The 19438-nt window shown below is 48.9% G+C and overlaps 1 long non-coding RNA gene across 1 annotated transcript; it reads left to right on the plus strand.

Annotated features, from left to right (window-relative positions):
• Positions 1-2795: 2795 nt before the first annotated feature.
• LOC121825436 (uncharacterized) lies at positions 2796-17919 on the plus strand. The gene is made up of 5 exons (XR_013047548.1): positions 2796-2943; positions 5769-5868; positions 14431-14531; positions 15671-15786; positions 17163-17919. It is a non-coding gene; the product is annotated as an uncharacterized LOC121825436 (long non-coding RNA).
• Positions 17920-19438: the final 1519 nt, after the last annotated feature.

A 19438-nucleotide genomic window follows, 5' to 3' on the forward strand; every position in this document is an offset into this window, starting at 1 on the left:
ACCCCCAGCCAGCCACCATACTTTCTCCACGATGGAGTGATGTCACCTGAAACTATGAGCCAATATCAAGCTCTCCTCTCTTCAGCTGTTTCCCTCAGGTATTTTTTTCTCAGCAATGAGAAAATCCAGCACAGATTCCAAGTCCACATTCCTTTCTGCCAATATACAAACTGAACAAAATCCCTGATGGGTATAATTCAATGGTAAAGCATTTACCTAAAATTCACTAATGGCTGTCTTGGGGTGTCGTTAAGTGGTTGAGTGTAGCTGGATGTTTCTCCGGTCCCTCCCGCCCTGGAGTCCTGACAAATCTCTCCCACCCACAGTCCCACAGCCACTTATAAAATAATCACTCAGAGGCTTAATATTAATTACAAACTGTATGGCCAATGACACAGGCTTCTTGGTAGCTAGATAGCTCTTATAGCTTAACTCAACCCATTGCTATTAGTCTGTGGATTGCCACATGTTCTGTGGCTTTACTTGTGTCCCATTACATGTTGCTCCTGAGACAGTGGGCTAACATCTCCCTGACTCCATCTCTGCTTGGATTTTCCACCTGCCTCTAAGCTGCCTTACCATAGGCCAAAGCTGCTTTATTTATTAGCCAATGGGAGCAAAACATATACTCACAGCGTATAGAAAGACATCCCACAGCAGCAGAGCTCCTGCCTAGAATCCCTCAGTGAGGGGCTGGGGGTGTGGCTCAGTGGTAGAGCACCTGCCTAGAATCCCCCAGTGAGGGGCTGAGGGTGTGGCTCAGTGGTAGAGCACCTGCCTAGAATCCCCCAGTGAGGGGCTGGGGTGTGGCTCAGGGGTAGAGCACCTGCCTAGAATCCCCCAGTGAGGGGCTGGGGTGTGGCTCAGGGGTAGAGCACCTGCCTAGAATCCTCCAGTGAGGGGCTGGGGTGTGGCTCAGGGGTAGAGCCCCTGCCTAGAGTCCCCCAGTGAGGGGCTAGCTTAGCGATAAAGCTCTCTCCTAACTTGCACAAGGTCCTAGGCTCCATCCCAAGCACTAGAAGAAAAAGAAAAAGAAAATGAGAAAAAGATGCCAAGGGGTACAGACCTAGGTACGCCCTCTTTGGAAAATACTGTCAGCCTTAATCGTATTTTCTTTAAAGACCTTTGAGGAGTTGGCCCAGAACAGCTGTCACATTGCTTGGGTGACCTGAACTGATGCCCTCACACACCCCCGGCTAGCTGGAAGATGGAACAAGCCACTAAATCCTTGTAATTCAAGGGAGGATGTGATCGAGATAAATCGCTAAAGAGGGATAAATACGGATCTGAGGGAATTAAGAGGCACAGATCTGAACAGATGGATGGAGAGGTGATGCGGGGAAGGCACACTGGATAGCTCTTGATACTGCAAGGGAAGCGGTGAAGACGGTCAGCGCCCGAGAGAAGTGAAGGCAGACATTTGAAATTCCTGGCTTTGTCTCCTGCTCCGTTGCTGAGACCGATCGTTAGGTAGGCCGCAGTGGCCTGGAACTTGCCATCCTCCTGCCTCTGCTTCCCATCCTACAGGGATTATAGGCATGGGCCATCACACCCCGACAGCCCCTTCTGTTTGTCATTATTATTACTGTTGTTATTGCTGTTGTTTTCTTTTCATGTCTATGAAGGGTGGGCATGCATGCTCATGTGTGTGAGAGCTCACGTGTGTGCATGTGGAGCCCAAGACTGATATCTGAAATATTTCTCAATCCTTCTTTCGCCTTATTCTTCCTGAGACCTAACCAGTCAGACCTGGAGCGCACTGATGTAGCTAGCCACTTTCCTCTCTAACCGGTTTGCTGCCTGGCTCCTCTGTCTCTAAATGCAAAGGCTGACATTATAAGCAAGCTGCAATCACAGGCAGGCTGCCACACTCACCGGGCATTTAGTGAGTCCTTGGAATCCAAACTCTGGTCCTCTGTCTTGCACGACAAGCATTTTAACCACTGAGCCATCTCCCCAGCCCTATTTTTCTCATCTGGAAAATATACTTATTTATCTATGTACGAGACAAGGTCTCATGAATTCCAGGCTGGCCTTGAACTCCGGGAGTAGTGGAGGATGACCTTGAACTTCTGAACCTCCTACTTCCACCTCCCAAAGTGCTGGGGTGATAGGTGTGTGTCACCACATGTGTATATTTATACAGTGCTGGAGATGGAACCCAGGGCTTCCTACAATGTCAGCAAACACCTACCAATTAAGCAACATCCTTAACCCTATTATTTCTGTGGAGGAGAGGGGCGCTGATTCTCAGGACTGAGGTCCTGGGTTCGATTCTCAGCACAGGGAGAATTTTCTCCGCCAAATCCAAAATTCATTTATCCATCCAATCGATTATGCATTGGCTCAACAACAATTTTAAGGCGTATGGTGCTCGTCCGGTGTCCTGAAAAACAACAAAAACCGAGCAAGAAATGTTCCTGGGCTTCACTTGTAGATGGGTACACAAGCCACGATTTAAATTAGTGGCCCAAAGTGGGTACTAAAAGGAGACGCAGGGCAGTCTCACACGCAGTCAGCACAGGGCTCCCTGCTGCCTCCCTCTCTAGAAAACCACCCCCAACGGAGTGGCAGAGTGGCGGAGGGGCGGGCTCAAAAGCCCCTGGCTAGTGGAGCCCTTGGCTGTCCCTAAGAAAGGGCCCCCTGCAGTTCGCTTTCTCCTTCCGCCAGCTAGCCCTGGCTCCTCTGGCCGGGCTTCCCAGGGTTAAGATCCCTGCTGCCTCCAGCTCCCCCGACACACACACACACACACACACACACACACACACACACACACACACACACACACACACACACACCCGTTTCCCTACCACTCAGGGGTTAACGCTTTTGAATGCTCCCTGCAGGTTCCGAGTGCAGCTGTTACAGCCATTTGGACATTTTCTTTCTCCAAAGCCTCCGCTGCCTCTTGGAAACAACCACAGTGCCATCTACTGGTAAAAGGTGCGTATTGTACCGGGATACACTAAGACTTGGGGGTGCCGGCCAGTAACTGCCACCCTTGAGTGTGGTGGCCTCGCTAGCTACATGAGCTGCAGGAGTCGTGTTGAGTGGTCCTGCTCCCTACGTGGGAATTCTCGGAACCCCCCGAGAAGGCAATCAGGACCCTGGACTCTCAAAGGAAAAAGGAATGAAGGCTGCTTGGGGCCTAGGATGTGAGAATGAAGTTCTGTGGACTCCCTTTTCAACAGAGAACTCACCCTCTGCTAAGGCTCCAGCGGGGTGAAGTCTCTCTGAGCCAAGAGCTGGCAGTAGAAATCTGGACTGGAGATGGGAGTGGAGCTCTGGGCTAGGGTTGGAGTTCTGGGCAGAGGTGGTAGACTGGGCTGGAGGAGGAACATTAAGCTGGAGGTGGAGCACTGAGCTGGAAGTGACTCTGTGGAGCTCCGGCAGAGGTAGTGGACTAGGCTGGGGGTAGAGCCCTAGGCTGGGGTTGAAGCTCTGGGCTAGGGGTGGAACTCTAGGTAGAGACAGAGCTATGGACTGGGGGTGGAGCACTAGGCTGGGGGTGGAGCACTAGGCTGGGGGTGGAGCACTAAGCTGGGGGTGGAGCACTAAGCTGGGGGTGGGCCGTGGGCTGAGGTGGAGCTATGGGCAGAGGCGGAGCACTAGGCTGGGGGCGGAGCACTAGGCTGGGGTGGAGCTCTGTGCTGAGGGTGTAACTGGGCTCTTGTGGAGCTCGGTGTTAAGAGTCCTTGACTAGCATGCCTGTGGCCCTGGGTTCCAAAAGTTAAACTATAAAATGAAGCAAGCAGGCAGAGGGACAAGCAATAAATAGGAGGGATGGTGAAATGGTCCAGACAAAGAGAGGTGAGGTCCAGGCCAGGTGGCCGCTCTCCAGATGTTGATACGTGGCCATGGTTGTAGCCGTGTGCTGATATCCTGACTGTGATGTGCTGAGCAAATGGGGCTCCTGAGACAGCCTCTAAGATTCTCAGACAGAGGCACAGCAAGGTTCAACCTTTTCTTAAAGAAATGAGAACCAGCGCAGAAGGAAGAGGTTTCGGGATGAAGACGGAACGCCGGATTGAGGGGTTAGACTGCGGTAGAGGAGCTGGGGAGAAGGCTGAGCAGGCAAAGTGCTTGCCACACAAGCCTGAGGACCTGAGTCAATTCCCAGAAGACATGTAAAGAAGCTGGGCATGGTAACATGCCCTAATAATTTGCATGCTTGAGAGGTCGAGACAGGTGGATCCTTGGGGCTTGCTGGCCAGCCATCCTAGCCTACTTGGGGAATTCCAGGCCGATGAGAGACCCTGTCTCAAAAAACACAAGGTGGATAGCATATGAGGAAAGACAGTCAACGCTGGCCTCTGGCCTCCACATGCATACTGGCACACACACACACACACACACACACACAATCTGCAACCACTGACACTTTAACTCTCATGTGAACATGGGATTAGGCCATCACCCCTCCATTTCAGACCTGCAAAACACACTAGCCGGGAATACACAGGCCTGAAGCTTCTCAGGGAGGCGGCTGCAACAGCTGAAGGAAGCAGTCATTCTTGCCAGGGCTACAGTTCTGATGGAGAGGCTGTGAGACCTCAGCAGACTCAAGGGTAGCAGGAGAGGAAGCTAGAAGGGCATCGTGCAACTACTCCCTGGGACCGGGGGGGGGGGGGGGGGGCCGGGGGGAGAGTGCAAGGGAGGGGTTACTAACCAGGAGCAGGAGTGACCTAGTGATAGCGACATCACCAGAAAGCACACCCCAGCATGGCAAGGATTACAACGGTGATTTCTAAAGGCTGAGAGAATGTGGGAATGCGGTTAGCCAGAAGAAATACGTTCAAGGCCACAGATACGACTGTAGTTCACAATAAGCTGTGATAGACTCTACGAAGACCAAACAGATAGACGTTCTAAGGTTCCAGCCATGCAGAAAAGAAAAGGAAGTGAGGCATGATGGTGCGTACCTGTAATCCCAGCCCTGGAGAGGCTGAGATGGGAACATCGGGAGTTCAAAGCCAGCCTGGATTACCCAGCAAGTCTGAAGCCAGCTGGGGCTGTATGAGATCCTGTGTCCAGAAAAGAAAAACAGCAAACCTTCAAGGGAGAGAGAGGGAATAAGGAGGGATGGGGGAGAGGAAAGGAAGGAGAGAAGGAGAGGAAAGGAGACAATAAAAGAAAGGGAGGGGAATAGGTGCATGTCTAATCCCAGCACTTGAGAGGCTGAGCTGAGACTGTGAGTTTGAGGCCAGCCCGGGCTTCCTAGGGAGACCCTGTCTCAAAACAAATGGGATTGTGGAGATGGTTCAATGTGTAAGGCAGTTGCCATAAAAACATGAGGACTGTAGCTTGGACACCCAGCATCCACGTAAATATCAGGTGGATGTGGCATCCTATCTCTGGTCTCAATGCAGGGGAGGTAGAGGCAGGGGAATCCCTGGGGCAACCTGGCTAATTAAACTAGCCAAATCTGTGAGCTTTGGATTCAAGTGGGAAACCCTGCCTTAATATATAAAGTGGAGAACAGTTGAGAAAAATACCTAACGTCAACCTCTGGCACGCCGTGTGTGCGTGTGCACACACACACACACACACACAAGTGGGTGGGGGAGTGGTGAGGAGAGAGAGGAGAAAGCCGCGTGCGTGTGTTGAAATAACACCTCACACTCCGCTAATAGGGCCAATCCTTACATGCTAATCAAAGAAAATAAAATAACACAAAATCTTTCCACTTACGCTCTCTGCCCGTCTGGAAGCCGACTGTCTGCATATTTTCTTGATTTTCCTCTTGATCTACTCCTCCTCCTCTCCAGGCGACCACTAATACATCGCAGCATTCAGTGCTGTTTTTAATAAATGGAAAGATCACAGCACGATGGCGGAGCGGCGGAGTTCGGCATTTGTCTGATGGAGGTAACACTTCCACAACAAGATGCATTTCTGTTCCTGCGGTCATGATTAAAAACAGAAATCGAGCTGCATACTGATGGAATCGAATGACCGCGGAGACACTCGGTGAATGCTAAAAACAAAAGCAATAGGCTGAGGATGCAGCTTAATAGTAGAGCACCTGCCTAGCATCTCCCAGTGATGGGGTGGGGACATGGTTCAGTTGTAGAGCGTCTGCCTGGAATTCCCCAGTGAGGGGCTGGGCATGTGGTTCAATGGTTGGAACCCTGACCTAGAATCCCCCAGTGAGGGACTGGGGTGTGGCTCGGTGGTAAAGCACTTGACTAGAATCCCCCAGTGAGGGGTTAGGGGATGTGGCTCAGTGGTAGAGCATTTGACCTAATCGAGCAGTGGTTCTCAACCTTCCTAATGCTTTAATATAGCTTCTCATGTTGTGGTGACCCCAACTATAAAGTTATTTTTGTTACTATTTCATAACTGTAATTTTGCTACAGTTATGAATTACAATATTAATATCTGTGTTTTCCAGTGGTCTTAGACAACCCCTGTAAAAGGGATGTTGGACACCCAAAGGTGTCACGACTCACAGGTTGAGAACTAATGCTTTGGAGACTTAATTCAGTCCCTTGAGAAAGACCCATTCATGAGAGCAAAATCCTCAGGACCTTATCAATCCTCAGTGCCCTCTCCTTCTGACTTGGTTGCACTGAGGAATTAAAGCCTTAACATGAGTTTGGGGACAGACAGCCTACCCTGAAATCTCTATGCATTTTCATCCTAAAAAAAAAAAAAAAAAAAAAAAGCCGAGCATTGTTGTGTATGCCTGGAATCCCAGCAGTCATATGATGAAGAGAAGACACTGAGGATGAAGATGTGGCTACATAGCAAGTGCGAAGACAGTGTGTGGCCTTTACGCACTGGGAGCAGACTGATCGTCCCAGAACCTGGACATGATGGATGTAGGATGATTTGCACTTGACCAACACTAAAGTCATCCTACCTTCCTCTACCCCGGCCTAGACTAAGAAGCAGGTCTCATTTTGACTTCCCATGCATCATTGGAGACAGTATCTCATGTATCCCAGGCTTGCCTCAGACTCTATATGAAGCTGGGGATGAATTTGAAATCCCAGTCCTCCTTCTTACACACACACACACACAAGTCCTGTGATTACAAGTGTGAGCCCCCACATCTGGTTTATGCAATGCTGGGATGGAACCCAGGCAAGCATCTACTGACTAAGCCACACACCCCAGTCCATTCCATGCATCTTTTTTTGTTTTTCAGTAATGGAGAGGGGCTCGTGGCACAGTCCCAGTTAAAGCTTGTCTGGCCCTCAGATCAGAAAGCCATGATCTGGGTGGAGCAAGGCACAAGGGCTGCATTCTTTGGACACTGGTCACTGAATGAACACACCCCCTCTGTCTTTGCTTGGGATTGGGAGCCAGTACATTTCAGGAAAGTAAGAGTCAATCGGAGTCCAGGCTGCATAGACAGGCAAGTGTGGGAACAGAAAGACTTGGCCAAAGCATTTTGAGGTGTAATTCAAACACCTTGTTCCTTTGGAATTATCAGGAGTTACTTACTGTAAGTGATCCAGGCAGTTTCATTCTGCTTGCTGAGTGATCTGTGATGGTAGCATTGAGGCAACCAAGTCTGCTTAAGCCAGTCGTAAATCACAGGGCCATCCCTGGAGGAGGAGTTTCAGATATCTGCTGAGAAAGCCAGTATTAGACTTACAGAAATCCCGGATGCTAAGGTGTGGTCATGGTTTCCTCCCCAGTTGACAAAAGGAGGTTAGAAAGAATCAGCATAGGGCCGAGGATAGTTCAGCAGGTAAAGCACTTGCTGTACAAGACAGACAGACAGACACACACACACACACACACACACACACACACACACACACACACACACACACCTCCCGCTCCTTGTTCAGATCCCCAGAATCTAGGTAAAAGCCAGACATAGCAGTACGCCCATCTGTAATCCCAGTGCTTTTCAGTCTAGATGGGAGACCTAGACAGGAGAATGTCAAAGCCTCTTGGGCCAGCTAGGCAGCTGTGAACACTAAAAGACCCTGTCTCGAACATCTGGAAGAAGAGGATGAACACCAAGGGCAAGGCTGTCCCCTGGCTTCTACACTCATACTGGGCTTGTACTTGCTTGCACTCACACACATGTCCATACACATGTCACACACACACACACACACACACACACACACACACACACACACACACAAATAATAGGGGGTGGGGAACTAGACAGGACCACACTTTTATCTTTAACAAGAACTTGGTCTCAAGTACACACACTCTTAAAAATTTCTAAATCTTTGAACCCTCAAGCAATTTGAATAATGTTTCTTTAAGAATGCTCAGAAAACCTGAGGCCATGTTGGTGTCTGTGGTCCTGCTGTGTGTTGGGGGGGGGGCGGCGTGTTGATGTCTGTGGCCCATGTCGCCACCGAAGGCCACGGAGATGTCTGTGGTCCACAATGCTACCTGAAGCCATGTTGATGTCCATGGGCCATGTTGCTGATAGAGACCAGGTTGATGTCCATGGCCTGTGCTGCCACTGAGGGCCATGATGGTGGCTGTGGTCCATGCTGCCACCATGGGCCATGTTAGAGTCTGTGGTTCCATGTTGCCACCAAGGGCCATATTGGTCTCTATGTTCTAGCTTCAGCTGAGCGCTGTGTGGATGTCTATGGCCATGTGGATGTCTATGGCGAGTGTTACCACTGAAGGCCAAATGGATTTCTGGGGTCTGTAAGGCCACCTGAATCCATATTGAGATCCATGATCTGTACTGCCACTGAGGGCCATGATGGCGTCCTTGGCCTGTACTGTGGCTGAGGGCCATGTTACCATGACCCGTCCAGCAGGCCAGGTTATTAGGTAAGACTCAAGGAGGCTCCTCCTAAAAAACCAATGGGGGCGAGAGAGAAAGGAGACCAAGCGCGTAAAGAAAACAGAGTCAGTCTGAGTTGCGTCAAGGTCTCGTTTATTGCAAGGGGAAGCAGGTTTATATACACTGATGTATAGGAGAAGTGAATAGGGGAAGGGAGGGGGATGGAAAGTTTCTGAAGAATAGAAGAATAGGGTCCAGGTGAGGTCTCTTCTGAAGAACAGGATCGCAAGGTCGCTTTGGTCCAAAGCTTGTGCAACCGACCAACCTGAACATGTTCAAGGAAGTTATTCTAAAAGTATATTAATCTAAAGGTATATTAATCTAAAATCTTGTGTTTTTTTCCGGGAGTTATTGTTTTTTGTAACTTAGTAACGGTTGTCAAGGGTGTAGTTACGTCAGAACATCCAAGCAAGAAAAGTCAGAGCGCAGTCATCCAACTTTAGGCTCCCAACATTACCACATGGGTATTTCCGTGATCTATGCTCCCACTACACAGCTGAGGATGAGAGACATAGAAGGCTTCTGTGACGACTTTTCTCATCCCTCCCACCCCCACAAAAAGGGAAACAGTCTAGATAGGAAGCCAATGAGGAGAACTCTTAAAAATTGTGATAGGGATGCTGAAGTGTAGCTCTTCACAGTTGATGGCTTCTGGTGGGGGTGCAGGTGGGGAAGGACTCAGTGTTTTGTTTGTTTTTTTGATTTTTCGAGACAGGGTTTCTCTGTGTAGCTTTGCGCCTTTCCTGGAACTCATTCTGTAGCCCAGGCTGGCCTCGAACTCACAGAGATCCGCCTGGCTCTGTCTCCCAAGTGCTGGGATTAAAGGCGTGCGCCACCAACGCCAGGCTAGGACTCAGTGTACTTTAAGAGGCTGCCCACTGGGAGTTTGAACACGCACCAGTGAGTATATTGGCAACAACAATTGACCTGGGTATTTTTTTTTGTTTTCTTTTCTCTTTCTTCTTCTGTTTCGGGGGAGGTCACAAGGGTGGGTGGTGGACCTGGGAGGACTGAGAAGTGGATGGGATTGGGGTTCATTATGTGAAATTTCCAAATAATCAATAAAAATATTATTTGAAAAAAAAAAGAAGGATGGAGAGATGGCTCAGCAGTTGGGAGCACTGGCTGCCCTTCCAGAGGACCTGGGTTCGGTTCCCAGCATCCACATGGTGGCTCATGGTTGTCTGTGACTCCAGTTCCAGGGGATCTCACACCCTCACACAGACATGCATGCAGGCAAAACGCCAATGCACATAAAATAAAAAATAAATTAAGGAAAAAAATGCCCAAAAATGTTGGAGCAAGCAAAATGGCCCAGTGTGTAAAGGCACTTGCCAAGCCTTAGGACCTGAGTTTGATCCCAAGAACCCATCTAGTGGAAGGAGAGAACTGACTCCTTCAAGTTGTCTCTGACCTCCACACAAATGCGGTGGCATGCCCATGCACACATGAACACATACACACATAAACACACACAAAAAAAAAACGTAAGTGTAATAAAAAGAAAAGAAGAAATACTCAAAAAGGCAGATGGGGGAGCAGAAAGTGGGTGGGGGAGGAGTATGAGCCAGAACAACGTAGTTAAAGTTTGGTATTTTCTTGAGTGAAAAATGTTTTTATGAGGCCCAGTGCTGTGTATAGAAATGTATGGCATTAAGAAGAGTCCAGAGACAAGAGAGGAGGAAGAGGAAGAGGCGACAATGGAATCAGTGAGTGGTGAACTTTGTCCTACAATCATGGAGGGCATCATTACGTACTGAATGTTTGTGCCCCCACTGAAATTCACATGTTGACTTTCTAATCCCCAATATGCTGATTTTAGGAGGTGGAACCTTGGAGAGGTCACGAGGTCATGAGGGTGGACTTCTAACAAATGGTCTTAGCCCTTGGGTGAAGACCCTAGAGAGCTCATGGTTCTGTGTCATAGAAGGACATCCGGTTACGAACCAGGAACTGGATACTCGCCAGACATGGAGTTTTCCAACCTCCAGAACTTCAAGTATACCTGCTTGTTGTTCAAGTCAACCGGCATAGAGTATTGTTGTTATAGTAACCCAAGTAGACTCAGGTGGGGCGCCTGGAGGGGGGAGCTATGTAGTAAAATGAAGAAGTGAAAACCAGGTCGCTAACTTTATTATCCGTGCTGAAAATGTTACAGGGATCACAGTGACCTACCCCTGTTGGCTTCCTCACCCAAGCCCTGCAAGGTCAGAGCCCAGTGTATCTAGGGAAAATACACTTGGCAAATCCCCATACAGAAGGTGGTTTGCTTATTTATATCAGTGTGACTCAACACCTAACTTAAAGAGAAAGGGTTTATCTGGGGGCATGTTTCAAAGGTTTCAGTCCATAAATGTTGAGCAGATGGGATGAAAGAAATGTTCTCATCATGGCTGATCAGGGGGCAGAGAGTTAAAAGAGAAACAGACAAGGATAAAATTACCCCTAGGTCTCCCCCGCTACTCCTCACCCAGAGGGCTACTTCCTCCAAGTGAGGCTCCATCTCCCGGAGTTCCCACAACCTTCCAAAACAGCGCCACCCTCTGGAGACCAGGTGGATAGCGTGCGAACCTATGGAGGACGTTCCACATCAAACCCTTACACTTCAGTCCATCACTGCGGAGACACTGTCCCTGAAACGGCATTTCCATAGCATTTCCCCCTTCTCTGCTTGTGTTTCCGCCTTAGGAAGTTGAAGACAGTGGGGGTGCAGGGGTGCTCATCCCTTCAGGCATCTGATCATCCATTTTGAAAAGGTAACAGCGGCCTGAGGAGATGGTGCTGTCGGTAGGGGTGCTTGCCTTGCAAGCAGGAGGACCTGAGTTCCATGCCCAGAGGCCAGGTGAGAAAGCCAGATGTGGGCCCGCAGAATGGCTTAGTGGGTAAAGACTGGCTGCACAGGCCAGGCGACCTGAGTTCAGACTCTGGAACCCAAATAAAAAAGTGGAGGGAGAGGAACAGTTCTACAGAGCTGTCCTCTGACCTCCACACACAGACTATGAGAGAGAGAGAGAGAGAGAGAGAGAGAGAGAGAGAGAGAGAGAGAGAGAGAGAGAGAGAGAGAGAGAGAGGCCGGAGAGGCATAGGGACACACACTTGTTTTCCAGGTTGGAAAGGCAGAAACAGGTAGATCACTGGGATCACCCGCAGCCAGCCCAGCCTAATCAGGGAGTTCTAGGCCAGCAAAAGAGCATGTCTCAAAATCAAGATAGATGGCACCCAAGAAATGACACCCTGGACCTTAGCCTCTGGCCTCCGCGTGCACACACATGCACGTCCACGTGCATGTGCGAAGGAACAGAGACGTGTCTTCAGTTACCATAGAGGAAATTGCTGCCCTAGAGAGCCCCAAGTCACTTGGCCTGGAAACTACTGACTCCTGTTTCCACTCAGTGTCCTGACTTCTGGCCAGGGGTCTTTCTCCCTCCGCCAAGCTGTTCTGTGAAAGACTCCGAAAGCAAATGGTTTTGTCCCCAAGGTTATGAGCCAATAGAGTCTAAAGGGATCTGTGGGGGGAAAAAATGTTAGAGACTAGGAACTCTGCCCAAGTCCCTTCAGCGAGGTCAGATTTCCTATGCGCGGCAGAAGAAACACAGGCATCAGCCCAGAGAACTGGCTGACCTAACGCAGCAGCCTCCCCGAAACTGGGAGCTTTGCCATAATCCAGCCTTGCCCAGCACGGCAGCAGCCCTCCCTTGGCAAAACCTAGGGCAGGCGTGTCTTTGAACCGAGGGTAACTGCTCAGGGGAATAAGGGGTCCTTTGGAATCAGGGTCCTCTTGGAGCATCCACTGGCCTCTTGGCTCTAGCAGTTTAGGATGAAGTCCTCTGCCGCCGAGAGGTCTCTAAGATAAAACGCAGCCAGTTGGCACGCGTCCAAGAACAGCTGAAAGCAGTCTACGGGGGCCCATCTGGAGCCAATCAGTCACACTGGAGTGAAAAACAGCAGATGTCAAACTATGCCAGCCGCCCCGGGAAACCCCGGTCCTACCACCCTCCGCTATGGCCTCACAAATCATCCCAGTTCTCACTGCTCACCCGTGCCAGGTGGCCTCTTGGCTTCTTGGATTCCCCACTGCCCCAGAGACCCAGTTGTGGCTGCAAAACAGTTTTCAAGCTGGAAAGGGAGCCTGGATCCTCAGCGAGAGAGGATCGAGGGGGTTCCCAAGTTCCACGTACTTGTAGGGACACTTGGGAACATCTGGTCTAACTCCGGCCTTTTGTTTTTCTTAAGATTTATCTATCTAGTTTTATGTATATGAGTGTTTTGCCTGCATGTATGTATGTATATATGTATGTGCACACATGTGTGCCTGGTGTCCATGGAAGTCAAAGGAGTGCATTGGAACCTCTGGAGCTGGAATTACAGATCATTGTGACCCACCTTGTAGGTAGTGGAAATCAAACCCAGGTCCTCTACAAGAATAACAAATGCCCTTAAGCACTTGCTAACTCTCCAGCCCCAAACTCCACCTTTTATGGACAAGGAAACTGAGCCCTGGTGAAGAGAAGCAGCTCTAAAGACTGGGCAGTGACCACCTCCAGTACCACATTGAGAAAACTCAGCTCCCAGTGAGATGTGTCTTCATCCTAAATCCCCTCTGTAGCAAGCCAGAGGCAAGTGGACAGGCAGATGCATAGGTGAATAGAGGGACAGATGAGTGAGTGGGTGGGGGAATGGAAAGATGATCGATTTACAAATGGACAACAGAGAGATGGACTCGTGGGTGGATGGGTGGGTGGATGGAGATAGAAAAACTGAGAGATGCAAAAGATAGATGGAAAGAAATAGTAATGGAAGAAGGATGTCTCCAAAGAGGGCATGTTGTTGTTTGTTTTTGCTCTTTGGAGGGCCGGCCACCCAGCTCCCAAATGAATAACACACAGAGTCTTATTCTCAGTTATAAACACAACAGGGCACTTTCTTTCTCATCTTTGGCCTATGAAGAGTATTGTCAAGGCCCTGAATGACCTATATTGTGTTTCTTTCACCTGTCACCAGGCCAAAGATATTAGAGAAACCCAGATTGGTCTGCCACCACTGGCCACATCCCTGAGCCACAAGGGACATGGAACAGGACTCTCACTATACCTCACTATGCATAGGAATTGTCCAAGTAAGACCCATTAAGTAAGAGCTTTCCTACAGATGCAAAGACCCACAGCAAAACACTAGGCTGAGCTCAGGGAATCCTGATGAAGAGATGGAGGAAAGGGTCAAGGACACCAAAAGAAAACCCACAGGAAAAAAACTAACTGGCTCATAGGAGCTCATAGAATCTGAACAGACAACCAGGGAGCCTGCACGGGACCAAGCTAGACCCTCTACATATATGTGACAGTTGTGTATCTTGGTCTACTTGTGGGACTCCTAACAGTAGGAGCAGAGGCTGTCCCTAGTACTGTGGCTGGCTTTGGGGACCCTATTCGTCATACAGGGTTGCCTTGCCCAGCAAGGGGAGGCGCTTAGTCTTACTGCAACTTGATATGCCATATTTTGTTGATACCCATGGAAGGCCTGCCCCTTTCTGAACAGAAACAGAGGAGTAATGGATGGGGGAGGGCAGAGGGGAAGTTGGGGAGGCTGGGAGAAGAGGGAGGGAAAACTTAAGTGGGGATGTAAAATAAAATTGTTGTTTTTTTTTTAAGATCTTTCCTTGTCAATCTGCTGACTTTGGAGGTTGCATTACAACTACTTAGGAGCATGGACACAGGAGGATCACAAGCTCAAGGCCTGCCAAGACTATGGAGTGAGTTCAAAGCCAATCTGGGCAGCTAAGCAAGACCTATCTCAAAATAAATAAACAAACAAATAAATAAATAGCTGAGGATGGGGATATGGCTCAGTGGTAGAGCACCTGCCTAGAATCCCCCAGTGAGGGGCTGGGGTGTGGCTCAGTGGGAGAGCACCTGCCTAGAATCCCCCAGTGAGGGGCTGGAGGTGTGGCTGAGCAGTAAAATGCTCTTCTACAATCTTCTTTTGCCCAGACGTTTTCTCACAGTGACAGAAGTTACCTAGCACAGTTGTATCAACTTGTCCTTGGGTCATTGTGACAAAATACCTGACAGGGAGCAACTTAAGGGAGGAAAGATTTCTCTTGGCTTCACAGCCTCAGTCCAGCCTGGTGGGAAGGTATGGGGGGGGGTGCCTGAGGGAGGCTCTTCACACACTGGGAGGCAGTGGGAGTGCCTGAGGGAGGCTCTCCACACACTGGTGGAAACAGGAAGAGGGACAGAAGTGGGGCTTGGCTTTAACTCCCAAAGTCCCTTGGTGACCTTCTCTTGCCAGCCATGCCTCCTGCCTCAAAGTTTCCATTGTCTTCCAAATTAGAGCAGCCAGCTAGGGACTAAGAGTTTAAATACAAGAGCCTGTGAGGGACATTTCACCATCAAGTCAAAACATGCTATGTATTGGGGGGGAAAATAGAGAGAGAGAGAGAGAAGACTTAGGAACATTCCAGACTTTGGGCAGCCACTAGGAGTCTTGAATCATCTCCATGGTGGAGAAGCAAGAACTAAAGCTAAAGAGTATACGGCAAACCTCCTGTCAATGGGGTTCTGGTTTTCTTTCTGCTGCTGTCATAAAATACTCTGACCAAAAGCAACTTAGGGGAGGAAACAGTCTAATTCACATTATAATACATCACTGAGGGAAGTCAAGGCAGGAATTTGAAGCAAACACCATGGAGGAATGCTGCTTTTGGCTTGCTCACCAATTCACAATCAGCTAGCTTTTTTTATACGGTACAGGACCGCTTGCCCAGGGAATGGTGCCACCCACAGTGGACTGAGCTCTCCTACATCAATTAATAATCAAGGCAATCCCTAAAAGGCATGTCCATGGGCCAATCTGATCTGAGAAACCCCTCAACTGAGACTCCTTTCCCAGGTAACTCTAAGCTGTGTCAAAGTGACGGTTAAAGCTAACAGAACAAGCAGTATGAAGGTGAAGAAACGCCTTTGCTCTCTCAATATTTTCTGCTGGCTTCAACTCAAAGAATGCAGGTATGCCAAGGCTGGGAGACAACCCAGATGGTTCAAACAGTAGGACCTGAGTTTGAGTTCCAGAACCTATGTTTAAAAAAAAAAAGAAAGAAAAGAAAAAAAAGCAGCTATGGTGATGTACAATCCCTAGGAAGCAGGGAGGCAGATACAGAATCCTGGGGTTTGACGGTTGGCTATTCTTTCCTATTTCGTGAATTCCAGGTTCTATTGAGAGACTCTACCTCAAATAACAAAGTAGAGCCAGTGAGACAGCTCATTGGATAAAGACCTTGCTACCAATCCTAAGAATTGAGTTTGATCCCCTGAACCCATAATAATGAACAAAGAGAACTGGCCCCTGAAAGTTGTTCTCTGACTTCCATAAGTGTGTTGTGGTGGGCACACACATACAAACGTGTGTGCGCAATAAATGTTAAATATAGATATATATATATATTCATATATGTTTATATATAAGACTGGAATGATAGTTAAGAGCACTTACTGCTCTTGCTAACTACAGTTCCCAGCACCCACACTGTTTGGCTCACAATGGCCTGGAACCATAGCTCCAGAGAATCCAATGTTTTCTTCTGGCCTCTGTAGACACTTGCATTCACATTCTCTCTTTATCTCTGTCTCTGTCTCTGTCTCTGTCTCTGCCTCTCTCTCTCTGACTCACACACATACACATACTTGAAAATAAAATAAATACTTTTAAATTAGTTTTTTAAATGTGGATGGCTCATGAGAAAAGACATCTAAGGAGTTAACCTCCAGCTTCTACAGAGTATACTAACACACACACACACACACACACACACACACACACACACACACACACTCCCTACACACACTCACCTTATCCCTTAGACAGACAGCCAAAGGCTGTGTTGAAACAAATATTCTCCCCCTCACATTGGTCCCTCAGGGCTGGTCAGTAAATTCAACTCACAGAATCTAAATGTGCCCACCCAGCCCCATCCCTCTGCTGTGCTCAGAGCCTGACCTGCCTCATTGACATGCAGCAGTTGTAGCTGAGGCCGCCCCCTCCCCCTCCCCCCTGCTTCCTGATCACTGAAAACTAGGGCTGATTTGAAAATGTCAGGCTCTCGTTAGCAATTCCGATGGCCACGGCGGTAATTACGCCTTTTCATGTTCCGGCGTGTTACACCGCATCAAAACTGACACAGAAGCCTGGTTTTATAATATCACAGCCTGGAAATAAATGTCTAGAATGATATGAAAATGTACTAGGAAGAGATTAATAACTGTTCTTCTAGGAAGAAAGATAGCCCCTTTCAACCACTATATTATATATTTTTCCCCTCCTTAAAAAAAAGTCTTTCTGATAGTGACTCTCCTTGAGGAGCACTGAATTATGTTATCATTCACAGGCTGTAATCACCTCTGTCAGCAGCTGGGCTGAGCCACCAAAGGCAGCTGGAGGGGAATCCAGAAGCAAGGGAGACAAGGAATGCCAAGCAAAGGACTCTGGAATGGATGCCTCTGAGCCCAGCCGGGCCCCAGCCCAGAGTTCTCCTTCCCAGAGGCAGAACCTGGGTCTCCTTATTTGTGGGCATCACCAACAAAGCAGGATGCATGCCTAGGAATCAAGGGACACCAATTTGATGAGGATGGTGGTTCACACCTATCATCCCAGCACTCGGGAGGGTGGGGGAGTGAAGCAGGAGCATTGGGAGTTCTGGATGAGTCTGGGTTACATCTCCAGATTTCGTATCAAAAAACTAACAACCAACAAGAAAAAAATATCAGTTTACCCTGTGTATTAGCCAGGGTTAAAATGAATGTCTCTCCATATATAGAAAGGGGATTTATTAGAATGACTTATAGGCTGTGGTCCTGCTAATCCAACAACGGCTGGATGTGAACAGAAGGTCCAACAATCCAGTGTTTATTCAGTCCATGAGACAGGATGTCTCAGCTGATCTTCATTATGTGCTGGAATCACAATGCGATAGACTCTAATGCTGGTAAAGAAATGGACTTGCTAAAAAGGTGAAAAAAGCAGGCAAAGGGCAAAAAAACCTTCCTTCTACCATGCCCTTATACAGGCTTCCAGCATGTGTGGCCCAGATTAGTGGTGTATCTTCCTCAAGATCCAGATTAAAGGCATGTGTTTCCTACCTCCAAGGTCTGGATTGGAAGTGAATCTACCTACTTCAAATTAAGCAAAAAAAATCCCTAACAAGTATGCCCTCCATTTTTGGATTTTAGTTCATTCCACATGTAGTCAAGTTGATGAGCAAGAATAGCCCCCATACCCTGAAAGACAACATTTGGCTGGGTTTTTTTTTTTTTCCTCTAGTCTCAGCAAGGACTGTTCATCTGGAGGGTACATCCAGGAGGGGAAGCTGGGAGGGGACAAGAAAAAAGAAGAGGAGGAAAGTTAAAGGGGAAGAAAGAGGGGAAGAGGGGAGGGATGAGGAGCAGGAGGAGGAGAGGGGATGGGGTGGATAAGAAGGAGGAGGAAGAGGGAGGGGAGGGAGGAAGAGGAAGAGGGAAGGAGGTGGAAATGGGGAGTGATGGGAGGAAGGAAGGAGAGGTAAAACATGTGGTGGGGGAGGAGAAGAGTAGGAAGGGATGGAGAAGAGGAGGAGAAGAGGATGCAGGGGTGGTGTGAATGAGAAATGACCCCATAGGCTCGGGCATTGGAACACTTGGTCCCAGTTGGTGGGACTGTTTGGAGAGGGAGCAGGGCAACACTCTGAGTGTTGGTGGCCACTCCCTGCTTCTAGAGTGTTCTCTCTGCTTCACACTTGCAGCTGAAGACATAAACTCTCACCCACTTGCTCCTGTCAGTACGCCTGCCCGCTGCCACGCTTCCCCACCATGATGGACTCTCATTCTTCTGGAACCATAAGCCCAATGGACTCGCCCTCCTGCAAGCTGCTTTAGGTCGTGTGTTTTATCACAGCCACAGAAAAAGTAACCACACCGTCGCCATCAGAACCCAGCTTCTTCGGGAAGCATGAAGCCATGGGTTCTACCTCAGCACCCCAGCCATGCATAAACTGGAAGGCAGAGGCAGGAGGATCAGCAGTTCAAAGTCATCTTTGGCTACACAGCCTGTTCAAGGCCAGCCTGGGCTCATGAGAGTCTGTCTTGAAAGAAATAAAAGCTTTAAACAGATGTTGAAAATACAACCCCTGAAGGACTGCAGGACTCCTGAAGAGCTGCTGGTGTCTTTAGTCCACATCAGAAGGCGGCAGAAGCTGGAGTGTCATGTCAGCAGATGGACTCACCAGGGAGAAGGGAAGGCAGGTAGGCGAGCAGCCCTGCTCTCCCCTCAACACTCCTTATACCTGGGCTGCCGGAAGTTACTGCCTAATCTGAGGGAGAGTCTTTCCTTCTCAACTAATCCTTTCAGGAAATGGCCTCACAGGGGCTTGGAGGTCAAGATAACTCTGTATCCTCGTCCCCAAGAGCATAGTACCATGGAAGACAGACCTAGCCCTCCCAACCTCCCATCAGACAGTGACCACTTTGTCCCAGGCCAGGACTTGGGCAAGGGGACAGAAGGAGGGTGCTGGGAGACCCTTGGTCGCGTTTGTATTATAGAACTGAGATACACGAGGGAGGAGTATACACAAGTGCATGCCTCGTCTCTAAAGCAAACAGGAATCTTCAATCGGCAGGAATGGGCAAGATT

This window comes from Peromyscus maniculatus, chromosome 23 (genome assembly GCF_049852395.1).
Source record: "Peromyscus maniculatus bairdii isolate BWxNUB_F1_BW_parent chromosome 23, HU_Pman_BW_mat_3.1, whole genome shotgun sequence".
Taxonomy (NCBI): domain Eukaryota; kingdom Metazoa; phylum Chordata; class Mammalia; order Rodentia; family Cricetidae; genus Peromyscus; species Peromyscus maniculatus.